The sequence below is a fragment of the Dama dama genome, chromosome 29 (genome assembly GCF_033118175.1).
Source record: "Dama dama isolate Ldn47 chromosome 29, ASM3311817v1, whole genome shotgun sequence".
Lineage (NCBI taxonomy): Eukaryota > Metazoa > Chordata > Mammalia > Artiodactyla > Cervidae > Dama > Dama dama.
The window spans coordinates 36,547,606-36,570,752 of NC_083709.1; the positions used below are offsets into that span (position 1 = coordinate 36,547,606).

Consider the following 23,147-nt stretch of genomic DNA (forward strand, 5'->3'; position numbering starts at 1 on the left):
CCCACCATCCTGAAAAGCTTTAGTTAAAACCAGCAGTCAGCTGTCATTTCTTAAATTAATTGAATAATGAAGAAAACCTGTTGCCCTGTTGTTATTTGCCACTGCTGCTTTACAGCAGGCCTGAATGAAAATAACCATGGGTTTTAGGAATGATAATCTGAAAAGTTTATAATTTTAGAGGTGTACAACTTTGGAGGTATTGATACATTCTTGATTTTTATTCCTCTCATTTGAAAATGATGCAGCTCAGAAAGTTAACCCAGCAGACCATGGTCAAGTAACCAGCAGCTGACTGAAAAGGACCAGAGTCCTCTTGTGTAGACCAGTATTGTCCAGTAAGTAGCCAGATAAGCAATGTTATGATTTAAGATTTTCTAGTAGCCACATTGCAAGTATAAAGAAACAGGTGAAGTCAATTTGAATAATACATTATTTAACCCAATGTGTCAAAGTTATAATTCCCATGTAATAAATAGGTATAAAAATATGTAATCATTGTGAATATTTATCAGTATTTTACAGTCTTTTTTCCACATGGAGTCCAGAATCCAGCATCTCTTTTGCATGCACAGCACATCTCAACCTGGACTAACCATGATTCAAGTGCTCAGCATCCACGTGTAGCTAGTGGCTACCGTGTAAGCATTGGTTTCAACACCAATCCAGTTTTCTTTCCAGCTGTGATAGCAGTGTGTATGCATGCTCAGTTGTGTCAAACTCTTTGCAACCCATGGACTCCTCTGTCCATGGATTTCCCAGGCAAAAATACTGGAGTGGGTTGCTATTTCCTACTCCAGGGGATTTCCTCGATCCAGGGATCGAACCCAAGTCTCCTGCATTGGCAAGTGGATTCTTTACCACTGAACCACCTGGGAAGCCCCCTGACAGCAACATAATAGCTTCTAAAGGCTTGACTGGGATTTTTCCAGTCCCTATTTTGGTTAGCTTAGGAGAGCTGATGACTCTAGATATGCACATGAAAAAGTAACTGAAACTTGGGGTGCAGAGTCTCTGATAGAAGCACATTTGTTCAGGTATCACCCCTCTGGTCAGCATTTTTAACTGCTTGGTCAATGCTTAGCAGAACCTCAAGCAAGTAAATGTTTTCAAGATAACTCATTGACTTTCTTTCTTCTTTACTGTTTCCCATGGGAAGCCACAGTGTCCCAGTTTTCTAACCACACACACACAGGCAGTGCTGGAATGGGGGGACAATTGTGCCTCCCTCTGCTTCCCCTCTTGGAGGTTGAAGGTAGTACAGTCTGGTGCTGCCCTGAGCTGAGGCTGTCCACCATCTGTGTGAGGAATTCACAATCTCAGACAAAAGAAATTGGCAATGTCTTCCCTCTGTCTGTTCTCCAGATTCTCAAGATAGCCATAAAACACCTGGACAAAATCAGCAGGTGATGGCAAGGGAGAAAGCATGATCAGTCACAGGCATTGTTGAATCCTTTGAACATTACTTATGGCCTGGACATTGCTGTCACCAGGCACAGTTTGATCTTGGGTAAGTTTTCTGGAAAAGCTTCATTCCCTGGCCCTGTGACAACAACAGAACCAGATAACACTGCCGATAGGGGAGAGAAGGGGCTAGCAAGGCTTCCCTGCCTGAAGGTGTAGCCGCCCTAGGTCCTGTTACCTCCACATGTGGAAGAGCATCCTACAGAAATAAGTCATATCACCAGCTACAGGGAGCATGCTATGGAGATCAGTGTTCTCGCTGTAAACCCACTCGAGGAATGAAAATTTTCTCTCATGTACTTATAACAATTCATCAACTGTTTTCAGAACATGGGTGCTTGATCGGCATGGTTCATATGCTGTGTTCTTTTAATGTACCTTAAAATCTATTTTCTGCACTTGCTTAAAAGAGGAGAGTTGGCATTATGTTAGTCATAGGCTATTAAAAATCTTTTGTTGTGACAGTTATACCTATCCACACCCACACTTCTACATAATCTGTGTCCCTAGGACGCCTCTGTATGTCTTTGTTAGAGAAGGGTAAATGTAACATTAAAACCTTTCAAAGAGCCACCTAAGTTTATCTTTCCAACATCCTTATTTTGTGTCACATGCTTACTTTCTCAACTTTTGTTTTGATGATGAACCCACAAGATTCAGTAGATAATAAGACATCATTGGGATTATCTGAATTTTCTGTGACTGTTTGGTGCCACTGAATTGCATATCATGGAGTTTGGTAAAGAAAAGAAGTGTTTTAATGAACCAGAAATTTGGCTCTGAAGAAATGGCGCTTTGGGCAGTAGAAGCTCTGAGCAAAGTCCTTTAGCTGTTACCTCTTTATCTGTGAGGGTTAGAGTTTAATATGGTGGCAGTTAGCGGTGTTTGCTGCTGCCAGTTTTCAGGGTCATATCTTAGGCATGATTTTTATTTCCAGTGAGAGGCCTGAATCAAAGCAGAAGCTGCACTGTTTAATTCAGAATTATTCCCCTCTTCCTTTGGCTCTGTCTACAAATGTAACCCTTTTTCATATAAATGGCGTCAAGCTTCATTGAATTTAGTTCTCTCTTGTTAAGTACATTAACACTGTGTTCTGTCATTCATTACATGAGAATTAGTTGTCTATTACAAAGTGGGGGTTTTTGTTTGGAGCCTGATCATCATGGGAAGAAAGCCACATGTGGCTTAATGTCCTGAGTGCGTTGAATCCTGGACTTATTTGTGACTTGCATGCCACTGAAGCTGTCATGCAAAATGCCAATTCTACCATTGGGAGGCCCACCTTATATTAAGCAAGAGAACTATATAAGACAGGAACACTTATCACCTTCCATTAAAAAAAAAAAAAAAATCCCCTCTCCCCCATGTATTTTGTCACGTTTTTTAGTGATCTATACAGCGTCTTTAGAGTGTGTTACAGAAAGTGTTAATATCTTAGAGCAGCAGTAATAATAATCCTTTTACTCAGGGTAATCATGTGCTAATCCGCTGGTAAGTCAAAAGTATTAGATCATTTGAAATTCATTGTGTCAGCTCAGTTGAAATAACTGGTATGGTGCTATAAACATTTAGAGAAAGAGAGTCTTTGAACCCAAATAATAATGTCAAATAGTTTGTTAGTGTTACATGCTCATGTTTAAGGGTTTCATAAGCTCAACCCATGGACAAGAGCATTTCAGTTTACATCAGTGTGTAATATATTATTTTAACTGAAGGTTTATTTTTATTTTGTTATTTGGGGAAAGTTTCTTTTCCTCTGGCACTTATGGACTAGGTTTTTATGTTACAGTTTTCACCCTGCAGTCACAGGGAGCTTGGTGTGCCAAAAGGGTTTTGTTTTGTTTTAAGAAAACTTTTCTTGTTTTTCTAAGGCATCATGTTAGGGCTGAATTTTCTCCTTGCTCCCTTCTCTCCTCTCATGTACTTGGAAGGAGGACGGATGGTGTACATATTTATTTTTCTGTGAATATTTTAACTAGGAAGTTTTGTTTCATCATTCCCCTCAACCAGAGCCTCTCTTCCCTTTGAATTTTTGTCATTCCCTTGCATTATTCTCCTCCCCTCTCTCCTTCTGAGCCCACAGTTTATTGACCTTTGAAGATAAGATTTCTTGTTTGAGCGATCTTCGCGCCTGACACTTAGTACATGTTCAATAAAAAGTTTTAAAAATTGCTTCACTTCTAAAAAGTTGGGAAATTTGGTGACTCAGCTAAACTTGTTACAGTGTCAGTAGATGAACATTTTTGGGGATGGATCATTCTCCATTTTTTCTTTTTGGAAAGTCAGTTGAGTTTTGAAAGAATACCTCTTTCTTCAGAACTTCCAGGACCATGGGAACCTGCAACTCCTTCTGCTCTCCACCCTCATGACTGGTCAGCTGTTGACTCTGGAAAGCATTTTATTGGGGCCCCACAGAGGACCAGCCAGATTTCACTGGCTTTCTGAGAACACCTAGCTTAAGAACTGAACAGTCAAGGTTCTTGTGGAAGGAAGTCATATCTATCCTTTCTCCACCCCATGTTCTCACTTTTCTCTCCAACCTGATCTGTTTTGCTGTTGTTAAGAATTTGTAGACCCTCTAATCCTGGGGTTTCTTAGTACTGTGATGTGAAATACTTCTTCTCCTCCTCCTCTTTGAAATTGAAATCTACAGACCTTTCCTTCTGTCTGTGTTCTGTAAAACATTATGTCAGATGTAGTGTCTCAAGTACACTGCTGTGTCCCTCGTAGCTTTCCTCCACCTGGGTCATCCCAGGAACAAGCTTTGATCATGAAAAAGTTCATCTCAAAGAAAACCTTCTCTGTACTCTTAAGAGGATGAACTAAATTCACATAGAATAACTCTACAGCTTGAATCTGGCCAAAGAGCAGAGAAGTTGCTTAATGCAATCTGAGCATTTTTAGACCTGCCGCAGCTCAGAGAACAAGGCAGTCAGATGGTGTGGTTTAAACCACAGAGACAGTGCAGCCAGGTCAGCAGCCCCCCAGCCATCTCAGAAGTCATGTGGCAGGGAGGGCTTGGTCACAACAGTCCCCAAGGCACTGGCCTTACTGATAGTGTAGTACTGCACTTAAGTATGGGGTTGGGGGTGATCGATTGGATTCCTAGTAAGCCTGCCAGTCTGAAAGGGTGCATATCTTAGCTCTGGAATTGCCCTTGGTCACTGTAGAATGACACGTAACTAATCTTAGAGATTAGTTGAGGCATGGTTTTACTAGCATTCCTGGGAAAGGGCAGCATGGCCCAGTGACAAGGAGCGTGGGCTCCAGAGCCAACCTGCTTAGGCTTGAATCCTGTTTTTCCCATTTGTACTAGCTATGTGGCCTTGGATACTGTGACCTTCTTCTTGGGCATAAGAAGTCTCTGTGCCCCATGTACCTCACTTGAGAAATGGAGATAATGATACCTGCATCCCCTGTAGCTTAAACAAACTGTGAAGACTGAGTGAATGTGTACTTCCCGAAAGTGCCTGAAATATAACAAGTATGAGGACATGTTTGAGTAATAAAATAAAACTGGATGTAGTGAAATGCTGATCCTTCAGAGAATTATTAGTGAAACCTACCCCAGGAAGCTTACCCTTTATTAACACTGACAAGTTTTATAATAATAATCTTTATGCCTGCCACAAATGCCATACCTATGTGCCTTGTACTCAGAGGTTCCTATAGATAACCTCACATTTTTTCCCTTCATCCATAGGTAAAGTTTGAAGGATCTGTCTATAAAGAGCTGTTGTGGGGATTCCCTCGGGTGAGAATGTGGGCTGAGTGGAGTCCACTTGGATCTAAACATAGAGCTGTTTTGTAATCCTTTTTCATATTGTTCTGCTTTGCTTTCCTTGAGTGATGCTTTCTTTCTGAAGCATCATATAATTTGTCATAGAATTATGTTTTTAGTTGCATCTTTGAAAATCAAAATGATTAACTCTCAAGTTACATCTTGCTAAGAAGCTATACCTGACTATCAATTGTAGGTAAAAGCAGACTCTTTTTAAAAATTCTTTATTTTTTAGCAAGTTTTACTTACTAGTCCTCAGAACACCCAGATGTCTTACTCTTTCTTTCTTTTTTGGCTATGGAATAAGTATCTCATTTTGATTGTAGTGTCACAATTAAAAGAGACTTGAAGGTAGACCCTGAAATTTACATTTATCAATGATCATCATGACCCTGTATTAATTTTCACATTCTGAAATTCACTGTGTGGTTGTCTGAATAAGTCCTACACATTTGCCAACATTGTGATTTAAGCCTTTCACAACTACCTGTTGGAATTCACATAACTGGGTTTCATACTATCTGTGGCAACTATGTATTGTATGATTCCACAGAAATGTGATCGTATTTGCCCAAATGTCAATGAGGATAGAATGGTTCAGATCAAAGGAAAAGAGTATACTGTGCAATGCTAGGGACAGCCACTTAAGAAAACTAAAACTTGTGCCCAAGGTTACAGTATGGTGATGGAGACCATCATTAACTAGTCGTAGTCACCAGATTTGCCACCCTTACTGGGGTTGTCCTGATGTATTGCTGTTGGACAGATGTGACTATTGAGTTACTCAGACTTGGTTTTAATTTCCACTTTTTCCCACTATAAGGTGTTGGTCAAGTCATTTAACCTCTTTGACTTCTAATTTCCTTATCTGTCAAATAGGGATGATAATAGTACCGATCTTACTCAGTTGTCAGAAAGATTAAATTCATGTATGTAAAGGACAGTTGACCCTTGAACAACACAGGATTGAACTGCACATGTCTACTTATACATGGATTTTTTTTTTTTTTAATGGTAAATACTACAGTGCTACATAGTCTGTGATTGCTTGACACCATGGATGCAGACCCATGGATATGAAGGAACCACAGATACAGAAGAACCAGGGATACGGAGGGCTGGCTAGACATGATATGCAGATTTTCCCCTGAGCTGAGGGTAGGTGGCCCCATCCCCAAGTTGTTCAGGGATCAACTGTATTTCCATAAATATACTTAGTGCCTGGTGCATGCAATAGCTTGAGAAATGATCTGAGACTGTGAGCTTTAGGAATATGTGAGACAGAATGGTTAACTTACTTGCTACATTACATATGAACTGTTCCACCATTCATTAATTATGGCAGTAATGATGGGTTCAACATGTTGCAGCCTCACTCTTGAAAGCATCTTCCTTTTGCCCAGCAGCAAAAGTTGCCTGCCCGGGGGCACCATGGTGTGTCCACAGAGGGCTTTTTCTCGCCAGTTGGAAAAAATGCATTCTTAGTTCCACAAACTATGATAGCAAAGTCTTTGTATTGATTTGGTTGAGTTCTTTGGATTTTTTCCTTCAGGAAGAAATAAACAGTTTTCCAAGTGGTTTTGTTAGCTTTTTAAAATGAAAGCCATCATATTGAACTGAATTTGGTCCCAAAGCTTGCATATATTGATGGCCTACTAGACACCCTGCTAGCACTGGGATGCTGAGATTAGTAAGACACTGTCATTGCTACTAAAAAATTTACACATTAGCATTCTGGAATGGTTACCAAGGTTTGGCCAATGATCAACCAGTTTTGTTGGCATTCATGCTTTGAAATCCCATGGTGCACCAACTCCTTCCCCATTACTGTTGTATTTCTCCTTGAAGTTTGTGGCAGTCAGATACATTTGAGCTTCAATTCCAAGCATTATTTTTTGCTACTATTTTATAGGACATGTTGTCATTTGGTTTTGAGCCTTATTCCATTAGGATTGGCCCTGAGGGCACATGCACTAGAAATCTGGACTTACTTTCACTATCCTTTCTTTTTTAAGGACGATTTTTCATAAGGTCCTCTCTTCTCCCTTTTGTGGCTGTTACTTTTTTTGTTCAGCCAAATGTCACATGATATCATCCAGACTATTTAAAATAATACAGTCTGTCTGAAATCTGAGACAACTCAGAAAATTTTGCAATTCTGTATGACACGTCCAGATGACACACTTGCTTGTCACCATTCCTTCTGGGAAATCCCAGGGAATTATCATAGTCTGCTGTCCTGGTTACCAAGAATTACTCACTTAAAGCTGAATTGGTGTTTGGGTATCCAAAATGTAGGGGCCCCTAAATCCTAGTGAGAGGTCTCAGAGCACCCCCCTTTACATTTGCACATTGTCACTTAGTGGAAGGTTATGGAAGGCAGCAAGGCAAACGGCTTGAGCAGTACCCAAGGAATTGAGAAACAAAAGATAACCGCTCACCTCCTTTTCCAGGAGAGCCATGGGTATTGTTTTTGCTATAAAACTGTATTCTGGGGAGCCTGTAGTGATGGTAGCTACACCCTGCTGCCACTATTGATTTTGAGTATCGATTTGGGGCTACCTTGCTCTTGGATTTTTTTTTTTTCCCTTTTCAACTTAAAAATTCTTTAGAGGAGCATTTTTTTCCTGGGTTGCACACCCGTAATACAACCTTTTCTTGGCCTTCAAAGCACAATGTCAACTTAACAGAGTTTATAGGTTTCTAATTATTTAACGTAGTACATTTTTTCTTCCCTTGTGTGCACATAGTTTTAAAAATTGGAAAAGTCCACAAGATTTAAGTAAAGATACTTATACTGGCACAATAGATATAAGACCCTACTAATTATATTATTCATATGCTTGGAAATTCTCAGTGTTCCCCATGGTTCACAAATTTAAAATGAAATTTGTTAGCTATGTTTTATTTTGGACTTAATCCATTTTTCAGCCCACCTGTCTAAACTTATGTTTCTAGGTATTCTCTTTCCTAAAACGCCCATGTTCTTTGAATAAGCCCATGCCACGGTCAGTGCTCGTCCGTCTTGGGTGACCTTCTTTTTCCACGTTTGCTTGTTGAATTCAGCTAAATAGCTAGCTTTTTCATAGTGTTGATGGCCCAGCACAGTACTCCAGGTGTGTGTGTTGAGGGGGTGGGGTGGGGGACGCCTAGTAAAACAAGACATGGTCTCTGACCTTGAAGACCTTCCAGTCCCGATCCTCTTGAAAGCCTATCCATCTTGCAAACCACTTCCTTCACTAAGCCTTCTCTCATTACCTCAAAAGGAGTATATCTCTCTCCCTTGAACCCTAAAGCATTCTGTTTATGCCTGTCTTGTCACATTGATCACATTCTCCTTTATAGTATAGTTATTTGTGGTCAGGTTTATCTCCCTACTTAGTTGTAAATTTCTCGAGGACATATTTACTTTTACAAGTCAAGGTTTAGAATTCTGCTTTTCATATAGTAGATGTTTGATAATTATTAGTGAATCAATGGACCATGAGAATAGAAATTCTTGCTAGGATTTGGTGAGGAGATCTCGTCATATTTTTAATATTTTATCTTTCTAACTCAGCACAATTAAGGGAATTTAATATTCAGATGCTAGTGTATTGTAAGGAAGGAGACTAGAAATACAGATGCCCCGTTCTCTAAGTCTGATGTGAGAAAGATGGCCAAGGAAGTGGGGGGCTGAGGGAGAGACTGTTTAATGTGTACAGTATTGTATCATGAGGCTGATACTTAATTTCAGGAAACAGCCTAATGAATATGAACACTTGGAAAATTAGTTGCCCGTTCCATTAATTGTTTATTTGTGAATGAAAGGGGCTAGTCAGGCTGGACGATTGCTTGGTTTCTGGAAATCGGTATAGTAAACTATCTCCAGATGTGAGGAGAAAGAACGGCATCCACATTTTATTTTTTATTGCGTGTAACACTTTGCACAATTCACAATTTGAGCTCAATTTTTTTTTTTTTGCTTCTGTTTTCTAGCACTTCATTTTAGTGTTAGATCCCTGCTCTCTTTTTCACCTCCTGGAAATTGACTATTAAAATAATTAAAAGAAATGAAAGGAAACTTTCCGTAGTATGCTTTTATTGAAGTTTTGTGCTCGAGTTATAAGAAAGAGGCTAGGTTGTTTTAGTGTGGAAAAGTCACTTTTTTTCCTTGAGCCATTATTTCACTGGGAGATGTTTATATGATAAATTTACATGTATAGAATTTGTGAAAACTAGATATTTATTTAAATCAACAATTGTTTCTTTGCTCTGCAGGTAGAACTTTTAACAATTAAACTTAATAGTCATTATTCCAGAGATTTGATAAACACACTTAGGGAAACTTAGATAATACAGTTTTACAATGTTGTTCTACAACTTAATCTTTATTGGCTAAATGCTAATAAGCTGTAAAATTCTGGCCTGCATAGAGTAGAAAATGACTTTTTTTTAACCTTAAAAACATTTTTTGGTTTTTATGCAGTTTTATATAAGCAGTAACCTTCATATCGCTTGATTGCTCTGTTTGTTCCCTCAGCTTTCTAGAGACCAGTGTCCCAAATCCTCTTCTTAGAGTCTGTCTTGGATACTTGTGTTTTGATGGATAATCAGTCAAAAATAACATCAGATTGGTGTCCAGGGTTGGATTTTTAAATGTCACTTAAAAATGGCATTTGTGCCATAGCTCACTTTACAGTTATTTTCCAAATAATTCCAAATACTAGAAAAGTCCTTCTGGTTCCGTTGGGAAAACATCAAGTGAGCCTTTCTCTTCATCAGCAGGTTGTCGAGGAAACTCTGGCTGGGCCATTTGGTGACTAATTTAAAATATCTGGCAGGACGATTGATAGCGCCTTTCCTTTGTGTTGTGACAAATATATTTCGGCTGCAGTTTATTAACATAATTCAGCACAACCACAGACATATTGTACATATTAGAGCATAGAATTAGAAACATTTTTTGCACATCACAGCCTTCTCTCACTTGTACTTTTTTTTTTTTTTTTTTTGACAAGGATCTGGATAATTGCTTCAACAAATGAACTGCTGCGTTCAGTCTGTTTCTATAATTTCATAAATTGTTTTCATACTAAAACCAAGCAAGCTTTCCCTGAGTTCATATAAAGAACCACAATGTAATTACAGGAGCTGCATCATTAACAAGTATGACACAAGTGGCAACCTAACTGACAGCCACTTTCTCCTTGCTTTATCACAACAAATGAACTCTCTCTCTTAAGTGCCAGCCAGCAACAGACTCTGCTACACATATGTCATCTTGAAAATGGGCATACACTCAGGACTAATTATTTTAAGGACGTGCACAGTGATATGCCCTGGGGAAGACATCAGGCACTGTGGTCTTCTGGATGATGGTGTTCTCAAACTCTGAGGCAAGGAAAGGTGAAATGCTTTTTTGGATTAGAATGAGTATGCAGTCTACCACAGAGTAGATGGCTATAGAAAAGCAGATAGAATTGGGAGATTTGGATTGACATGTACACACTATTGACACTATGTATAAAAGAGCTAATTAAAAAAAAAGTTTACAGGTTCCTCCTTAAAGTACCATTTACTTAAAAATCAAGCATAGGTAAGTCATTAAAAAAAAAAAAAAAGCAGGTAGAAACTTTTTTCAGGTGCATATTGTATCATCTTCATTAATTCCATTTAAACTCTGTTGGGTCAGTTCAGTTCAGTGCAGTCGCTCAGTCGTGTCTGACTCTTTGTGACCCCATGAATCACATGGCACGCCAGGCCTCCCTGTCCATCACCAACTCCTGGAGTTTACCCAAACTCATGTCCATCGAGTCGGTGATGCCATCCAGCCATCTCATCCTCTGTCATCCCCTTCTCCTCCTGCCCCAATCCCTCCCAGCATCAGGGTCTTTTCCAATGAGTCAACTCTTCGCATGAGGTGGCCAAAGTATTGGAGTTTCAGCTTCAGCATCAGTCATCTGTTGAGTCAACTGTTCACCAATACCTATCTCTGTTTCAGGCCACAGACCCATACAACCCTGATGATTATCATCCTCTAAGTGTTCTGTTATGAGCTTCCCTGGTGGCTCACGTGATAAAGAATCTGCCTGCGATGTGGGAGACCTGGGTTCAATCCCTGGATTGGGAAGGTCCACTGGAGGAGGGCATGGCAGTCCACTCTAGTAGTCTACCTGGAGAATCGCCATGGACAGAGGTGCCTGGCAGGCTACGGTCCATGGGGTAGCAAAGGGTTGGACACGACTGAGCGACTAAACCCAAGTGTTCTGTTAGTTTCTCACAAGACTCTTCCTCCTTCAGTCTCGTAATTGCAGCCTACTTTTTCTCCTCATATAGAAGTTGCTGGGAACCTCAGTTTCCCCCTGGGGATATTAAGGAAAGATGTTGCTCATTGGTCATTCTTTGCAACTTTTAGTGAGTCTAATTATAGCCATGCACCTAGCAGACACAAAAACCATTTGACAAGCAGAGGGCTCCCAAATGCCACTCCATGAATGTGATTGAGACTGTTTGTGATTTAGTATATCCTTCTTCGATTGTATTATTAGGTGCTTTCCCTGGACATGTCCTTCTGATGTGGTTAATGGTGTATTGAATCCTTCTCCACTTCGCGCTCTCTCACCACCACACCATATGATATCCGTATTGTGGTACTAAGCCTTGATGGGGATGTATATTACGTTTACCCCTAACATGTATGAAATAGAAATGATTAGGTCAGTCAGTTCAGTCGCTCAGTCCTGCCCAACTCTTTGCGACCCCATGGATTGCAGCATGCCAGACTTCCCTGTCCATCACCAACTCTCGGAGCTTGCTGAAACTCATGTCCATAGAGTCAGTGGTGCCACCCAACCATCTCATCCTCTGTCATCCCCTTCTCCTCCTGCCTTCAATCTTTCCCAGCATCAGGGCCTTTTCCAATGAGTCAGTTCTTCACATCAGGTGGCCAAAGTATTGGAGTTTCAGCTTCAGCATCAGTCCTTCCAATGAATATTCAGGACTGATTTCTTTTGAGGATTGACTGGTTTGATCTTGCAGTCCAAGGGACTCTGAAGTGTCTTCTCCAACAATTCTTCAGTGCTCAGCTTTCTTTATGGTCCAATTCTCACATCCATACATGACTACAGGAAAAACCGTAGCTTTGACTAGATGGAGTTTTGTTGGCAAACTGATGTCTCTGCTTTTTAATATGCTGTCTAGGTTTGTCATAGCTTTTCTTCCAAGGAGCAAACGTCTTTTAATTTCATGGCTGCAGCCACCATTTGCAGTGATTCTGTATTAAATGATTAGGTATTAAAGGATAAAACAGGTGATTCATCTTCTTAAGAGCTTGTGATCCTCAGAGAAAGGACATCTTGGACAATGGACTAGGAAGCAGAGAAGAGTAAGAACAAAACAAAGCCAAATCTAGTTTTTCTCCCTCTCAATTCAGTCAAGACATGGGACAATTAGAGACAAAAGTCCTGAGGAACCAGAAGCAACATCAGACGAGAAGGAAGACCAGGTTATGGATTCAAGACTTATTGGCAAGAGAGAGGGGAACAAGGAATACTCATGTGAAGAAGAGAAATGAAACACCAATCTTTCCAAGAGACCTACAGAAGAGATTTCTTTCTGGGTTACGTTAAATGAAGATCCCAAATGGAAATAAGCTCAGTGGCTTAAATGCCATAAGGTACCTTCCCTGGTGTGACTTTGCAGTCCAGGGGCCTGAATAGTTTATAGTCACATGCTTTGTACACATACCACCTGTAACACAAGGGAGAGAAGACCAGGAGACCTCTCCCCATTTCTGTAAAGATGTAAGAATGAAGGTCAGTGTATTAACAGAGTATACATGAGTTATGCACTATTTTTGTATTCTCCTATTTAGCTAGTCTTCCAGTTGAGTTCCAGATATTTTGTTTTGGAGCAACTCAAGTGTACTCTCCCTTTGGGTCTGTTCCTTCAGTGTCTCCACAGTGAGACTGTCTCCTTTCTCTGTAAGACTGGGTTGGGAATCCCTTCTTTGTGCACCATCACCCTGTGTGTCTACCCCACTCCTTCTAAGTTGCCTATTTACTTACTCTACAGATTGTGTCTTCATATGCTTTTACAATATCTTTATCTACAGTTCTTGGCACAGAGTTGGTACTCAGAAAAAGTCATTCTTAAACTAGGGACTTCATGTCTGAAACTTTTACCATAAAAGCTCTTTGGCTCTGAAAGGCCCCATAGGGTAGCGTTTTCGCCAGCCAGTCTGTGATCAGATTCAGCTAAGCCTTGTACATTCAATACCTTGCCTTCAAACAGCCTGTTAAGCACCTTCCTTTCATAGGGCTGTATTTTAGGCACCAGAGAAATGCACAAAAATCCCAAGGTCCTTTCCTGTTAAGGAGACTGAACTTAGGTTGGAGGGGTCCGATATTTAGGAAGTTTAAGTACATGATGAAAGCAAATTTCTTGTTATAATATACATAAACCTAGAGCTTAGAGGACGTCTGGGGCATATTCTAACTCATGCATGTCATGGCAGAGGAAGTGGAAGCCAAGTTTGATCTTTAAGTTCACTGCTAGTGAGGGACAGGTCTGCAAGCTGTACCACAGTGTTTTAGATCTCCTGACTCCTTCCTCCGTCAGGTTCTCTTTTTTTTCTCCTAGCTAATTTCTGTGAATACAGGCAAGGGCATTTATAAATGTATGAACTATATATCTGGAAGCCATATATTATTTATATTAGAAACACATTTTCTTTCCATGATTATTTTGTGAAGAGAAGGATTAATACTCATAATAATTGTTTTCATTTACTGCTTGCTATGTGTCTTCCATTGTGTGAGGCTCTTCGAACAGATGATCTCTCAGTTCAGTTCAGTCGCTCAGTTGTGTCTGACTCTTTGCAACCCCATGATCCACAACATGCCAGGCCTCCCTGTCCATCACCAACTGCTGGAGTCTACCCAACCCCATGTCCACTGAGTAGGTGATGCCATCCAGCCATCTCATCCTCTGTCATCCCCTTCTCCTCCTGCCCTCAATCTTTCCCAGCATCAGGGTCTTTTCCAATGAGTCAGCTCTTCACATCAGGTGGCCAGAGGATTGGAGTTTCAGCTTCAGCATCAATCTTTCCAGTGAACACCCAGGAGTGATCTCCTCTAGGATGGACTGGTTGGATCTCCTTTCAATCCAAGGGACTTTGAAGAGTCTTCTCCAACACCACAGTTCAAAAGCATCAATTCTTCAGCACTCAGCTTTCTTTATAGTCCAACGCTCACATCCATACCTGACTACTGGAAAAACCATAGCCTTGACTTGACGGACCTTTGTTGACAAAGTAATGACTCTGCTTTTTAATATGCTGTCTAGGTTGGTCATAACTTTTCTTCCGAGGAGTAAGCGTCTTTTAATTTCATGGCTGTACACTGTTTATAATAGCCAGGACATGGAAGCAACCTAGATGCCCATCAGCAGATGAATGGATAAGGAAGCTGTGGTACATATACACCATGGAATATTACTCAGCCATTAAAAAGAATTCATTTGAACCAGTCCTAATGAGATGAATGAAGCTGGAGCCCATTATACAGAGTGAAGTAAGCCAGAAAGATAAAGAACATTACAGCATACTGACACATGTATATGGAATTTAGAAAGGTGATAACGATAACCCTATATGCAGAACAGAAAAAGAGACACAGAAATACAGAACAGACTTTTGAACTTTGTGGGAGAATGTGAGGGTGGGATATTTCAAAAGAACAGCATGTATGCTATCTATGGTGAAACAGATCACCAGCCCAGGTGGGATGCACGAGACAAGTGCTCCGGCCTGGTGCACTGGGAAGACCCAGAGGAATCGGGTGGAGAGGGAGGTGGGAGGGGGGATCGGGATTGGGAATACATGTAAATCCATGGCTGATTCATATCAATGTATGACAAAACCCACTGGGAAAAAAAAAAAAAAAATTTCATGGCTGTAATCACCATCTGCAGTGATGTTGGAACACAAAAAAATAAAGTCAGCCACTGTTTCCCCATCTATTTGCCATGAAGTGATGGGACCGGATGCCATGATCTTATTTTTCTGAATGTTGAGCTTTAAGCCAACTTTTTCTCTCTCCTTTTTCACTTTCATCAAGAGGCTCTTTAGTTCTTCACTTTCTGCCATAAGGGTGATGTCATCTGCATAGCTGAGGTTATTGATATTTCTCCCGGCAATCTTGATTCCAGCTTCTGCTTCCTCCAGCCCGGTGTTTCTCATGATGTACTCTGCATATAAGTTAAATAAGCAGGGTGACAATATACAGCCTTGATGTACTCCCTTCCCTATTTGGAACCAGTCTGTTGTTCCATGTCCAGTTCTAACTGTTGCTTCCTGACCTGCATACAGGTTTCTCAAGAGGCAGGTCAGGTGGTCTGGTATTCCCATCTCTTAAAGAATTTTCCACAGTTTATTGTGATCCACACAGTCAATAAAGTTTTGACGTAGTCAATAAAGCAGAAATAGTTGTTTTTCTGGAACTCTCTTGCTTTTTCGACGATCCCGCAGATGTTGGCAATTTGATCTCTGGTTCCTCTGCCTTTCCTAAAACCACCTTGAATATCTGGAACTTCACAGTTCACGATAAGTGAACCTGAAGCCTAGCTTGGAGAATTTTGAGCATTACTTTACTAGCGTGTGAGATGAGTGCAATTGTGCAGTAGTTTGAGCATTCTTTGGCATTGTCTAAGATGATCTCTAATGAATGTGAAAACCCTCTGTAAGTAATAGTATTATTCTGTTGTTACAAATGAAGAATTGGGGGGCTCAGAGAGGATCAGTAACTTGTAGAAGCCCACTTAGCAAGTGGGAAGTACCTTTAAGGAAACTTTTTCTGTCCTTGGAAAATTGTGGATAAAGGTAAATTTTGTTAGTCGTAGCCTTCCCACTCTAGCACCTGCCCTCCCATCATGTGAACTAGTTGCCTCAAGATTCCTGAAGTTTTGCTCACTATAAACAGTGCTTGTGGTCACTACTGGCAGTGTGGCCACTGACCCCACCGTGGGGCTTTTGGAAACCAGGGAGTAGATAATAGTCCTAAGAATAAGCTGGGGCGGGGAATCCCAGGAACCCTGTCTGACTGATTAAAACTGTGCTTACACACTCAGCACACACTTTCTTCATGGGAGCCAGATTTCTTTGCCTCATTTTGTGTTTTCTAAGAAAGTGTCAATTTTTGTTAATTTATAAGTGAGATCAGTAGAACTTGTGATTCAAATATTAAGGTACTTTCCGTCTGAAAGCCTGAACTGTTCTGGAAGAGGAGAAAACATTGTCTCTGATGTCAAGAGGTCTTAAAGAGAGCCTCATCTGATAATGGAAGCATCTGCGTAACACAAGGAGAATGTGAGCACTGTGGTATGTTCAGGTGGAGATTTTAGTTTCTCTGTGCATAGTGCTTTGGTTTTTTTTATACAATATTGGAAAGGTAGGATAACCAGAAGCACTTTTTTATTTTTTGCTAGAAAATGTATTGAATACGAATATAATAAGATTGTTTATTCATTCTCAGAGGAGCCTGTATCACGGCTTCCTGTGTTTTGACCTGCACCACCTACCAAAGTTGAAATGGTTATGACCAAGTTTTGAGTGTGGACTGGGCTTCTGTTTTTTTTTTGATGGCACCTCATGGGATCACCACCACCTTTCTTCTATGTGCGTTTATTTATTTTAATACACTTTAATTTTTTTTAAGATTATTTTGATGTGGACCATTTTTAAAGTCTTTGTAACAGTATTGCCTCTGTTCTTATGATGTGGTCTTTTGGCTCCAAAGCATGTGGGACCTTAGTTCTGCAACCAGGAATTAAACCTGCACCTGCTGCTTTGGAAGGTGAAGTCCTAACCACTGGAGCTGCGGGAATGTCCCTCTACATTCCTTTAGCATTGTCTCCATCTCTCTGTTTTCTCCACTTTTTCTTTCTCTGAGATCTCACATTACTTTCGTCAAAGTGAATCCTCTTTCAAAAATTGAATACCTGTTTTATTCTCCCCTCTAATTTACCTCTATTTTACCTATAGTCCCTGCTATGGTCATTTTTTTTCCCTTTATTTAAAGCTAATCTCTGTAAGAAATGTTGTTTATTTTTCCTTCTAATGTCTCTCAAACTTTTGTCCTCTGCACATTTCTTTATTCACTGTTCTAAATGCATATGTAAACTAGTTTATAAATAATTCCCATAATTTATAAATAATTCTTTTACTTAGGACCGAAAGCTTGCTCATCATTGAAGTTGGAAGCCCTTTTTTCCATGTTATAAGTTAGTCTTCTAAATGGCTGATTTTCAAAAAGATCATTCTTGGAAGCTTGGAATAACTCCTTATTAAATATCACTTAGGTATATCAATAAGTACTCTGAATTCTAAAAGAACTAGTTTTCATGACTACAGTTTACACTGGTACTGTCATTTTCTCCCGTTTGATATTTTCTGAAATTCCCACTGTGAACTCTCTCTAGCAATAAGAAAAACTCCAATTCAGTCCATTTTAAATTTTAAATATGGGGGGAAAGTGATGTAGTCCTTGTTACTCCACAGTAGTCCTGGGACATAAAGGTCTCACAGCTCTGAAGCAGTAGAGCCTAGTGGGTTAGAACCTAGTAGTGGACTAGCCTGTTGGGAGAAAGACCTGCCTTGCTGTGCGAAAGTTAATTTATGTCTCTGTGCTTTGCTTTTTTTTTTTTTTCTTTTATCTGTATCTTAGAGATAATAATAGTATGATATCCTTCTAATAGGATATCTGTCAGGGTTAAATGAATTTTTCTGCATAGAATGTTTAGAACAGTGTGTGGTATATATGAAGTATATAAGGAGTGTTGGCCAGTATTACTAACTCTCCAGATAGGATTTGAAATATGTGTGGAAACTAAGGATATATTCTTAAAAAGACTGTGTCTTAAAGTGGGATCTTTTCAGTGTTCTCCTTACTCATTTATTTCTAGGGAATTAGGTGTTCCTTCATGGCAACCCACCCCCAGTATTCTTGCCTGGAGAATTCCAGGAGCAGAGGGACCTGATGGGCTACAGTCCACGGGGTTGCAAGGAATGGGACACTACTGGGAGACTGACACACTGCATTGACATAGCCTACTGAGTGTGTTTCACTGAAGGCAGTAGCAGTGTTAAACGTGCGTTTTTTTTGTTTTTTTTTTTTAATAATGATTTGCTCTTTGACATCTATTAGAGGACCTATGAGTGCATGCTTAGCTGCGTCCGACTCTTTTTGACCCCGTGGACTGTAGCCTGCCACGCTCCTCTGTCCATGGAATTTTCCAGGCAAGAATACTAGAGTGGGTTGCCATTTCCTTCTCCAGGGGATCTTCTCCACCTGAGGATCGAACTAGTATCTTCTGTGGCTCCTGCATTGGCAGGTGAATTCTTTACTACTAAGCCACCTGGGAAGCCCTACTCGAGGACATTATATGAAGTCTATTTGAAGGAGAAGGGTCCATTAAGAAAATTCATACACTGTTTTTAACAATTCCCAAGAACAGGGGATTTATTTGGTTCAGTAACCTTATTAGTTTAACTGAAACAAACATTTAAAAACAGATTGACACCCAGAAATATTTTTCTTTTGTTTTACAAGATTTATTTTTTTAAATTGAGTTAAAACCCACGTAACATACAATTCACCACTTGCAGTGTGTAATTCGTGGCTTTTCTTACGGTCATGATGCTGTGCTACCATCACCACTGTCTTACAAGATCTTTTTAATTGAAAAGGATTTATATTTAAGGAAGTTTTATGGATTTTGCTTTGAATTCAAATCATGTCACCAAGCTTTTTGAAAACATAGTAGTTCAGTGTTTCTTTCACAAAATTAAAAGTGTTGAAATGGAATGAATATTAACATTGAGTATTGATTCTCTTTTATAAAATATTTTTTAAAAATCTCCATGTACTGTCAATGTACAGAGAGAGAGCAAGGGGGAGCCTGAGTGACTGAGAGAGACAGAGAAATGTTCTAATTAAGATACTGTCTGGATAGTGCTTTGTAATAGCTTATATTTATCTGTCAAATAAGCAGGAGAATTGTTAATGTTTTTAAAATCATGAACTAAGTTGAACAAAATGAAAAGAATCAACTGTCTTGCCAACATCCAAATGAGGTAAAACTCAACCTTTTCATACTATTTATATAGAACTTTATTTAGTATATAAATGCATAGAAACATTTATTTACTAAAGTTTTTACACCTTTATGTGTGTTTATATTTGATTCGAGCAAGGGAAAAAGTTGACAGTCAATACGAAATTTCTATTCGTGTTATTATCAGGACAGTGACAGTAGTCCCTATTAGCTGCTTAAAGCATCTCACTTCTTAAGAGAGCGGTCCTTAAGAAAACCTAAATAGAAAAATTTTAAAGATAGACTTAACATCTATCAATGCATTAATAAAGTCAACAGAGATTATAAGCAGGATTCACTAATAGGAGCTGTGAAATGTTGGCCGTGAAGTCCACCTAAAATTACAGTGTGACTGTAAAATCTCATATTATTGTCAGATTTCATAGTATTTCCCGCCTCCGATACCCTTTAAATTCTATCTAAACCGAAGCATCTTGAAGCAAAATGGAAGTTTTGATTGTTGGCTATCTCTGTTATAAAGGCATTTGATATCTGCTTATTGCTGATAATGTTTATGTACCTGAATGTCTAATGTTTTAAAATGATTCTCTGCAACCAAACAGTTTTTGCACATCAGCAAAAGAATGACTTTTTAAAAAAGTGAATTAGGACAGACCTGGTTGTTAAATGTTTAACAAGTATTTATGTGGGCAGGATCTAATCAACCTATGTTTGTTTTTTAATTCACATCTTAAAGAATATGAAAATTTAAATTGTACTAATTGCACATTTTCTCATGTAACATTAGTATTCTACGTGGCACTCTGAGTGGGAGTAAATTTTGTTTTTAGCTCTGCAACAATGTGGACACGTGGATATAACGCTGGGTTGCAGCCCTGCACTTACATTGCAACAGACGCATGAGCATCCCTGTTTGTAGAGCCGACCCCATCCTCTCCTGGACTCAGGAACAGGGGTTGCTTTTGCTTCCTGATACATTTAACCAAGTCTAGTACCAGTTTAACATTGTGAGGCATAGATGGTAGCTATCAACAACATCTTTTCAAAACACAAAATGCTACTCCAGAAACAGGATTCCAGTAATGAAATTGTTTTGTTTTCAGCAATGCCCAAAAGTTTCAGTGGCTGACCCATAGCATACTCTGAGTGCACTGCCTCTATTCCTAGGGAATTTTAGCCCATCATTTTATTAGCTAATGTTATATATCATCCTATGATAGGGAGTGAAGGAGCACAGGGAGGAGATTGGATGAAATGAGGACTGGGCAGCATTACACGGTAAAAATCCACCTTCCTGGATGCAGTTAATACAGAAATGTAAAAATGTTCCCATCTGTCTAAGCCATCCGTTTCTGATGTAGTCCCTGGAGGAAGTGGCTGAAAAGTCATTTCCACCTAATGGGTTGTTAGGTTGCCTCTGTACAGTAAGTTGGTGGTTGCAGCCCACTTCCTCTAAGACAAAGGGCCCTGTCTCTAAAACCCCATCACAACTGACACTAATTGGCATTGCTGTCGGCCTCGAGCTGTGAAGCAGGTCTGCGTGGGCATACAGTGGGGTGCACTGGTGGGGCGTGTGGCATCGAGACGGAGGACTTTTTCTTAGATTTTGCTAGTGGGTACACATATTTTGATTATCTTTTTCTGACCCTTGTTCATGCAGTTTATATCATTTTCAGTCTTGTTAATTGGGAAAAAATTTGTTGAAAGCTCCTTGGCTGAGTAGCATATTACTGGACAGTATCTTCACCCTTCATATTATTGGGACCACTAGATATTCTCACTTGCCTGAGAAGACCAGTATTAAGTCATTTGAATTATTAGTAAACAAATATAGCAAGTAAACAGACCACTCTACCCCTCTCTTAATGCTTTTAGTCAGCTAACATTTCTGTTTCTTTCTTTTTTTTTTTTTTTTTTAAGAAGCCAGAAGAGGGCATATCAGTCTTTCAAAAAATCAGTTTGGGAGTGATATAGCCTAATTCATTTACAATTACCATAAATTAGGAGGAGAACCTGCTTTGTATTCATAAGGGCCTGGAGTGAAGAATTGAGTTTCTGCAAGGGGTTTGGAAAGACAGAAGGAAAAAAAGGAAGAAGAAGAAAGCAGACGAGCACCCTGTCATTAGAAATGTTTAAGTATGTTAAAACTCTATTGCTGCATGTAGCTTTCATACTTTGATGGTTATGTACAAGAGCAGGAACTATGAAGGGAAAAGAAGCATCACCCAGCAGCCATGTTGGAGGGATCTTGCCAGGTACTTTCCTATGTGTTACCTTTTAAAAGGTACAGGTATTACCAGACTTCCATGGGTAGGAAAGTGGAACAGCAGTCCTTGGCAGGTGTAGGCAAACTCTCTGCTATCTTAAATGCATACTGAAAAATTGGTGAGTGTGTGTTAGTCACTCAGTCGTATCCGACTCTGCAACTGCATGGACTGAAGCTCCTCTGTCCTTGGAATTCTCTAGGCAAGAATACTGGAGTAGATTACCATTCGCCTCTCCAGAGGATCTTCCCAAACCAGGGATCAAACCCAGGTCTTCCAAATTGCAGGCAGATTCTTTACCATCTGAGCCAACAGGGGGCCCGAAAAATTATGAGTGGTGGCAATAAGGGAAGAAGGGAATTCCTAAGGGAACTGATTAGTCAGATTAATCATTTATGTCTCTTTCTTGCATCCATTTAAAATAAAAACAGATAGCCATGAAGGTACCAACACCCCGGCCCTCCCAGCCTCCTCTTCCCTTCTCTGTCAGCTTCAGGCTTAAGAATCTGTTCCAGGACCTTCCTTCAACAGTTGGCTTGGCTCACCGCTCCCCACGAGAGGCTCTGCTTTCTAAGGTCGGAAAGCTCCAGAGGCCTTCCTCAGGAAGCAGCTTGCTTCCCTCCTGGTATCCAAGGGGATGTGAAACAAGTTTGGGATTTCCCTCCATCCCTGAAGTTCTTCCAACAGGGCATCTTCTGGCGTGTATGTCCTTTGGTTTCGTTCCATGCCTCTTACGGGCACCACCATAAAGTTAGCAGTTCTAGGCCGAGACCCTGGTGAGGACCCTGGGGGTACGCTGAGAAGCCACCGCCTCTGCGAGTACACTTGAGATCCTCAGGCTTTCGTTCTGGAGTGGGGTCCAGGCAGTGGTGCTTCTGTAAAGTGCCACAGAGGATTGTGACGTACACCCATTCTCTTTTGTATTTAACAGGTGAAGGCTTTGTTTTGCTTTCTTTTTTTTGTTGCTGTTCAGTCTCTCAGTTGTGTCCGACTCTTTGCAACCCATGGGCTGCAGCACACCAGGCTTCCCTGTCCTTCACCATCTCCTGGTGTTTGCTCAAACTCATGTCCATTGAGTCGGTGATGCCATCCCACCATCTCATCCTCTGTCATCCCCTTCTCCTCCTGCCCTCAGTCTTTCCCAGCATCAGGGTCTTTTTCAGTGACTTGACTGTTTACATCTGGTGGCCAAAGTAATGGAGCTTCAGCATCAGTCCTTTCAACGAATGTTCAGGGTTGATTTGTTTTTTTAATGAAGTGTAAACTTGGGGCCTGTAGCAAAAGAAGATGAGACTGTGCTAAGAAACTTGGTTTTCTCAGCATATTGATAAATCTCACTTTCAATGTACAGACTCCCTTTGCTCCAACTAAGATGTCTAAATCCTAAAAGAAAAAAAGGCACCAGCGCTCCTTTTCCTGATTCTGAATTCAAACAAGAAGCAGTTTCATATTGGGGGTCTTCTTAGCACAGGTTTTGTATTTCTCACCCTTGTTCTTTTTTTTTTTTTTCTTCCATTTATTTTTATTAGTTGGAGGCTAATTACTTT

At 40.1% G+C, this 23,147-nt stretch overlaps 1 protein-coding gene across 13 annotated transcripts in view; it reads left to right on the forward strand.

Annotated features, from left to right (window-relative positions):
* Nucleotides 1–23,147, forward strand: part of BNC2 (basonuclin zinc finger protein 2) — a 463,421-nt gene that overhangs the window by 257,077 nt on the left and 183,197 nt on the right. Inside the window, exon 1 of one of the 13 annotated variants that reach the window (XM_061132579.1) lies at nt 246–335. The exons of the other annotated variants lie outside the window; for them this stretch is intronic. The gene's annotated coding sequence lies outside the window, so the exon portion shown is untranslated. Of the gene's footprint in view, nt 1–245; nt 336–23,147 lie in introns of those variants that run through there. 13 annotated transcript variants of the gene reach the window in all.